At 44.8% G+C, this 8002-nt stretch overlaps 2 pseudogenes; one reads left to right on the top strand and one right to left on the bottom strand.

Moving 5' to 3' along the window:
• The first annotated feature begins 1146 nt into the window (after positions 1 to 1146).
• On the top strand, positions 1147 to 3541 carry LOC120295460 (annotated as a pseudogene).
• Positions 3542 to 4015: 474 nt separating this feature from the next.
• Positions 4016 to 6887, bottom strand: LOC120295489 (annotated as a pseudogene).
• Between the last annotated feature and the right edge of the window lie 1115 nt (positions 6888 to 8002).

Below are 8002 nucleotides of genomic sequence, written 5' to 3'. Positions count from 1 at the left end.
CTTGACCAGGAACCCTCCTCTCTCTTGGCGGATTGGGTCGTCATAAAACCACCAACCTCTGCCTTGTTCATCCTTAAACCACACACCTCTTTGGAGGATCCCGCTACGATACTATATTTTAACAATTCTGAATTAATTCACTTGAGGTATTATTTGCTTTGACCCGTCCCATTTCAAGAGATTACCAATCCTAGTAATGCTCTAACTCGGGCTCACTTAACTTTGAAGTTTCAAGCAAAGCTAGTCGTTACGTCAAAAACGTTTCCATGAGTTAATTAGGTTTTACAAATATATCTTATAATCCTTTTACCATGTTCGTGCATAATACTGAGTTCATTCTTGCCCCCTTGGCCATTTTAGAAGTTTGTCAAGAGCTGCGCCTTGTCCCAAGTCTTCTGGCTCAGTGACTACTCCCCCTCGTTGGATCGGGTCCTCACAGAAACGTTTTAAACACTAACTAAAATGAGCATAGAATAATACCTGCTTTGCTGTCAATTATATACGAATTCACCGTATTACACAAACGCAAATGCAAACGTGAGCCATAAATGAACCTTCACTGAGCTTAGTTATACGTAATTTAGAGATGTAAAAAACATACGATTCAACAAACATTAATCCAAAAACTCATAGGAACATTGCCTTTCATGTTAGAAATGGGCCATCATTCTTATCCTCTTTTTTTGTCTTATGGTCATGTATTGCCAATAGATTAGCTTTCGTTACATCGGATTCCAGTCCATTGAATAATTTCTGTCGAGACGATAAGGCATGATTGGGCCGAGTGGAAATGCTAGCTCTTCGGCCAGGCACGAAGCGGTAGAGTCCGGCTCATTCATTTGCCGACCCACTCTCGCTTCCCATCCACTCGCAGCACGGCCATTTCTCCGAGGAGCGACACGTCTCTCGAGTGCGGACAGTGGCGAAACCGGGCTACACGCACATCAGACAACTGCCATAACTAACTCGAAGCGCGGTTCATAGGAGAGACACTGGAACAGAGAGAAGAACAGCGAAAACCAAGACAACCCTGAAGCTAAGAACATCCTTCAGGCATGTGAAGAGATCCATTATTCTTTTTTCTTCTTCCATTTTTGGGTGTTCTTCGTGAAATTGCTGATCTATTCGTGTCAGGACATTTTAGGAATGGCACAGCCACAAGAGATGAAGGGAAGTGAGAAACTGGCGAGCTGTGATGCATACTTTGAGACGATTCAATCCAAGAAAAGATTGCCCCCTTCAGTGCAAGAAAGTCTGACCTCTGCATTTGCAAGCATCGGTTTCTTCATTCCCACAAGTTCCTGGTGGCAAAGGTACTAGTTATAACTACTTTCTTAATTACCAATTTCTCTGTTTTTCCCTTATTATAAGGACGAAAAAATAAGGTTTAGGTTTGAAGGAAAATGTGCATTTTGTTTGGGAATTGTAAGTTGAATAAAAGTTTGATTTTTTGGAATGCGTGGTGTACTTGTTGTGATTAGGTCAGGGATAGTTTATATTTTGTGGTATCCCAATTTTGAGTGAAATGGATTGCAAACCCAATGATGTTGTAGTGATCGAGATCGAAGGAGATGCCTCAGTAGCTGACGCGGTTAGGTTCTATCGGGCACAACAACGTCAGCTCCAGTCAAGAACCCCGAAGCAAAAACGAGTAAAATTGGAGAGACAGATATTTGGGGATTGTGGACTACTCGGCCATAATCTTGTGGGTGTTAGAGAGTGCAGAGCTCGCGGCGGCTGCTCTGATGGCAGGTTCGGCGAGTGCAGCAGGTGTGGGGGCAGGGGCAGTCGGCGCTCTCGGGGCATTGGTGCTGGGCGCAGCTGGTCCTGCTGCAGTTGCTGGGCTCACGGTGCAGCAGTTGGTGCTGCTGTGGCGGGGGCGTGGCTGCTGAAAGGTCAGGTAGAGATGCTTCCACCGCTGCGGACAATTTGGGGCAGGATTTTACAGGGTTATTCTGCAAGAGGAGCCCTTCAAGTCCACCCCAGTAAGGGCTAATTAAATTCTGAGCAACAATTAATGTAATATAGCGTATGAGTTGTTGTTGTGTTAAATGCAAATTATAGTCAAATTGCTTGTCAATTGCAAGCCTGAATCAGAGTTCCGTAATACCGGTTGAAGCTTATTACAAGAAGCTAATTTATGAAGCATTGCCATTACCCTGAGTATGAGTATGTGATTTTGTAGAGTGGACTTGGTCACTCAAAGTAGATATGAAAATGTGTTCTTTTGGGGTGTGTCAGGTGAAGTCGATAATCAAATCATTCCGGTGGGCTCCATTCATACCAGTGGCAGAAGATAGTTCGATGTTGAGCGTGTTGCTGCTACTTTCGAAATACAGGCTACGGAGTGTCCCCGTCATTGAATTGGGAAAGCCAGACATAAAGAACCTCATCCTCAATTTGCGGTCATTCAAGGCCTCGAGGTTGCAGAGGAAGAGGTGGTTTGACTGCATTTCAGGAATTGCTGTTGGTGAATTAGGACTTCCTTTATGTCACCTGATGAGGTATCCTATTCATAAGATCTCCATCTGTAACTAGAAGATTTATAGATGATCTTAAGTTTGAGGAGCACTTGTTGGCTTGGACAGGTTGTTAGCGTCAGTGCCCCGAACTGATTCTGGAGGCTTTTAAGCGGATGAGAGATAATCAGATCGGTGGCGTTCGGTTGTGGCAGGGCCAAAAAGAAGATCGTGGAAACATAAGCATTAGAGATATTAGTCACCTGCTGCTGAAGCCCCAGCTTTTCACCAATTTCAGGTATACTGAGGCACCAAGTGCCTCTAGTCTCTCAATTTGGTCGAGCTTCCCTGGTTCGTAAATGGATTTGTTAGAGGGCACTTGTTGAGCACCAATTAAGTAAAATTTGTTATTTCCAATGCGATGTTTCTCTCGTAACATGGAAATCATAATATTGGAAATCATAATATTTCCCTATTTAGTATGGTTACAGTCTGTCCCATGGCCCCATGGGCACTCATTAACTAGACCTTTCTTAAAGTGTTCTTCGGTAAATGCTGCAGTATCACATAACTTTTGCATCATCCAAGTCCATCTCAGTATCAGTTTCCTCGAATATTCATGAAGGTCTTAGCTTGTTGGTAGGACAAATTACTATTAATGCAAACAAGAATACGACACTTCGTAAGCTCTTTCTGTGGAAACTGATTTATCTGGTCCATTACTTCTTACTTTCTCTTGCCTCGTGTCTAGTCAGTGGTAATTGGAGTCATTATTAGCTTTCTCTGAGAAACTTTTTCGCAGGCACCTAACTGTGATGGATTTCCTGAGCACTATCATCTCGACAACTCAAGAAGCCGGCAAGGTCATACCGCCAATCACATGCAAGCCTGATTCAACACTCGGCAGCGTGATCCACAGCCTCGCCTCGAAGTCAGTCCATAGGATGTACGTGGTGTCTGACGAGGAGGAAGTCGTGGGGGTGATCACACTTCGAGATGTAATTTCTTACTTCATTCACGAGCCTCCTAATTATATCGATGATTACATCGGGTTCTCGGTCAAGGAGATGCTAGATCGATGAGGCTCTTGTTACTGGTGTCACTGACGTGCTCCAAGTACCATGAGGCAGGCAGAGATTGTTATGGAGGATCCTGTATGTCCTTATAAATCTGACTCTTCTGATTCGCTAGCATTTGTCAAATTCCTTCCCTTGGACTATGTTCTCACCTTACAGCTTGGGAATGTAAGTCTGATTATTTTTTTAACCTAGAGATCTCGTCTAGCGACGAATCCGCGTGCACAGAAGTGACACCAGTTCTTCATCCTCGTGACGAAGCCCGTGTTGTACCATGTCTATGTGCTCACACGCGTGCCCCAATGAATGAGCGCAAACCGAGATCACTAGAATACATAAGCAGTACTTTTTGAACACTAGGCTTTATTTCTTTTTGTCTTAGTAATTACAGGGAATAGCATTGAAAGTACATAGTGCAAGAAGAAGCTTTATATTCTTGTACTGAGGTTCTCACTGCTGGTCAGCCTTCTTGAACCTGGATCAGTACTGCAGATTCCAGAGAACATCTTCTATCGAAGGCCGCTTGCTCGGCTCTTCCGTTAGGCAATTCACCGTGACTTCGACTGCTGTCTTAAGCGATTGGTATGCGAAGGTGCCACGAATGGATGGATCTGCCGCGCTGCGTAGCTGTGAGGGGTGTTCCGTCAGGCTCTTCTCTAGCTGCAATTCCAGTTAGCAGGAGAAATCAGTTCCATCGGAAACGTTCGGCTTTTGCAATGCTAAAAGTGAATGAGAATAGGCGACTGTTCTAGGAAGTGCAAGTACCTGTTGTTTCATATCGTCCAATTCACTGGTGGACTTGACCAGCTTCCCAGTGATGACTTGCAGGAGAATCTTCCCAAGCTGATACATGTCTTCTCTTTCTGCATCTTTTGGACTGAAAAAAGGAGAGAACCTCCATTTGAGAATTCCTTCATCTGAGCACTATAATAGCGGAAAATGAAATCGAAAAAAGGCGAAGCGGCACGCACATGAACGTTAATAGAGATTGGAGATTGTAATACCTGCTATCGTTCGATGCGGTTTCAGAACCCATCTGTAAAAATTGAGGTAACCATCGTCAGCTAAAAGATGCAAGAGATTTTGGAGTATGATGGAGGTCATCTCACCTTGAATGGCAGTGGAATGTGGTAATTGCTGATTTTCGTGGTGAGACTCTCATCAAGCAGAACATTGTCTATCTTCAGGTCATTCCCAAATATTCCAGGAGCCATCCCGGCGTGCAAGAACTGGACTCCCCTTGCCACGCCTATGGAGATCGCCATTCTCTGAGGCCATTTGAGAATCTCTTTCCTTCTCCAATCTGCACATACAGAAAACATGAAACCGACGGGCGGATGACACAGGCATTTGCCGCAAAGAACTAGTCCTTTCTTCTCTGAAATCTTACCTGTGATATGATTCGCTAGCGATCCATTCGATAGGTGTTCAAGGACGACAAACACCGTGCTGGCCACATTGGGGTGGTCCTGATAAGTGACAATGCAGTGTCCGAAGCTGACCAAATGGCGATGCCTTAGCTTGGATAGATTGTCCAGTTGCTGCACAATATTTTGTGGCAAACTTCTCTGCTTCAGTTTCAAACACTTCACTAGGACTACCGTGCCATCCCTGGCCAACCCTTGTATATCTGCATAATAAATCAAGGTATCCCTATTTAGCCGTTCGTGTTACACCGAGTTTCAACTTAACATTTGAATTGTAAAAAAGAAAATGCTTTACCTGTCCTTGATTTGCCTCTCCCATCAAATTGCATGGATCAAAATTGTTCGTTGCGTCTTCAATTTCCTCCAGAGTGAAAACATGATAAGGTGGGAGGCCCAACGTCATCAGCCTCATCGTTTGAGGCATTCGCCCTGCCGAAGAGTTCAGCATTTTTGCATGTTATCTTAAGCCCAATCGAATAAGACTAAAATTGTCTACCATGTCAATGTTAGAAGGGATATTCCTTGTCATTTCCAATAAACTGAGCGATAATACTAAAGTGCAGATGAGATCTTACTCGAATCAATGCTTGACTTTGGAGAGCCCTTGAAACGACAGTTCGTCAGCATATGACTTGGCGGGCTTGCTATCAAATGATCTTCGTGCATCTGCTCTCTGATCAGCACTATGATCAGTAGTCCGAACGCCCCTGCAATTCCCAGCAGTGCCTCCAATTACTCAAGAACGAGACTCAGTTTGATGCTTGACCCTTTTTTCTCAGCTTTAGCCGGAGGCTCCAACTGCAAAGCTTGTTTCTGGCAATAAGAGTAGGTGTGCTGATAATTTGAGTTCCCTCCGGACAAGCAATTCCATGAGCTGATCACTGTCGGTTCGCCGAACTTGACCCGACGCATGATGGAATGTTCCCAACCAAAAGATTGTGTGAAATGTCGACGTAAGAGAGATGACCACTGCATGAAAGGTTCGTTGGAAGCGCTCCACCGAGCTGATTTTCCTGTAAACTAAGGTAACGAATCGAAGGCAGACTGAAAATGAAAGATGGGATATGCCCAGAAAGCTCGTTGGTCGAGACATCCAAGCGCTGAAGCTGACCGAAACCATTCAAGTCACCAGGAATTCCAGATCTGAACGAGTTGTTCCTCAACAGAACACTTACAAGGGTATCTCCGAGCAAGGGGAACTCTGGTCCGAGAAAGTTGTCGCTCAAATCCAGCTCTTCAAGAACAGGTAGGCCCTTAAGATCTGGGACACTCCCATTGAGCAAATTATCAGACAGAACAAGACTCCTGAGGCTCTTGAACGAAGCGATGGACTGAGGAATCTCCCCGTAGATGGAGTTCGGCTGAGGTTGAGCACCACGAGCGAGTGGAACCGGCTGACCTTGGCGGGAAGCGGCCCCACAGGCCCAGGGACACGAGCGGAAACCATCAGGTTGGAGAGCTTGGTGAGCACAGTGAAGAAAGAGTCGATGGAAACTCGCGGAAGAGTCTGCTGAGAAACAGCGAATCGAGCGGGATTGGGCCTCGCGCCGTCGCGAGGACGAGTTCTTGGTCCCCACAATGGTCAGCCCCGTTATGTGATTGTCGGTGCAGGCAATGGTGAGGAGAAGGCGACGGCGGGAGGTAACAGAAGCTAGTCAGTTTGTCCATCCCTGGAGAGCTTCCGGGTACTCCAGCTGCTTCTGGATTTGAAGAGGACCCTGGTTTCGCTCGGACTGAGTTGAGCCAATGCAAGCGGAACGACACCCGCCATCAAAACGATGGCAGAGAACGAGAGACCGAGCAAAACAGGGGAATTGGCCATTTCCACAAGCTTAAAAATGAGGTTCTCTCGAATCTGAGCGGAACCCAAATCACGCAACACTCATGAGTAACCACAGCGAAGGCTCCCCGGCATTAAAAGCCATAACTGAGACCTGCAACTTCGCCCATACATGGCAACCTAGGAAGGAGCTCTGAGGCTGGAAGTGGGAAAAGGAGTTGCAGAGAAGACCTTCGTGGGGTCACGGAGAGTTATGAAGACAGAGTGCTGTACTGAAGTTCTCGTACTCCAAGGAATTTCAAAATGATTAAAGTATGAAGTCAGGAACAAATCATTTAGTGCCCAAAAGTTGCAATCTTTCTGGCCAGGGGAAAAAAAGATAAAAACGAATTTGCAGTAGGTGAAAAGGGTGTGTCTGTGTATATAATTCTGTGTGAGAGTATTAATGGATCTGGAAAAGCGACGGTTGGGAAAAGTGAGGCAGAGTGGCAAACCATGAAAATCGCATCAATCACAACACCGGTGGCAAAACTTTTTTTTTCTTTTATACTAGAATTGATATACGATAACTATAAAAATTAAGATTAATATAGTTAAAAAGCTCCAAATTGATATATATGGTAAAATTTCAAATTAGTCCACGTGTTTTTGGATTCAGTAATTTGATGTTAAAATTTAATATGAATTAATGGAGGATAAATTTATTATAAATATATTAATTTCGAGTTTTAGTAATTAAAAATCAATTTTAAAATTGTTGTGGATATATTAATTTGAGATTTTTTGAAGTTGACCTTAAAAATTAAAATGAGATTAATATTTATATTGGGTATCACCATAATCTCCTTGTTCCCATCATCACATGATTCGTCAATCTTTGTAAGTTAAATGTTAATGCTGACAAAATTAGATTTTCTTTGGTTTTCTTTCATATCTTTTTTTGGCTTTTAGTCTTGTTAATTTTGGGATCTAGAGCTACGGAAAGTCCGTGGCACAAGGAGACACGAGTGGGTCCATTCTTCTCCTGATCACGCTGCGCCGGGGGCCATCATCAGGTTCCCCAGTTCGCGTAACGTGGGCCGTCGATTTCACGGCGACTCCTCAGTCAACGCTGCTGCGAATTCAAGCTGCCACCGCCAGCAGTTTTCCTTACGCCCCGGGGACCGCAGGTAGCAGGCGCGAGGACATCGGCGTCACGTGCCGAGCGCACGTGATCTTCGCCCCGGAAAAGCTGGTGCAATCACGAGCTCCTTGTACCGA

The sequence above is a fragment of the Eucalyptus grandis genome, chromosome 7 (genome assembly GCF_016545825.1).
Source record: "Eucalyptus grandis isolate ANBG69807.140 chromosome 7, ASM1654582v1, whole genome shotgun sequence".
Taxonomy (NCBI): Eukaryota; Viridiplantae; Streptophyta; class Magnoliopsida; order Myrtales; family Myrtaceae; genus Eucalyptus; species Eucalyptus grandis.
This window is presented reverse-complemented; position numbering and strand designations above follow the sequence as displayed.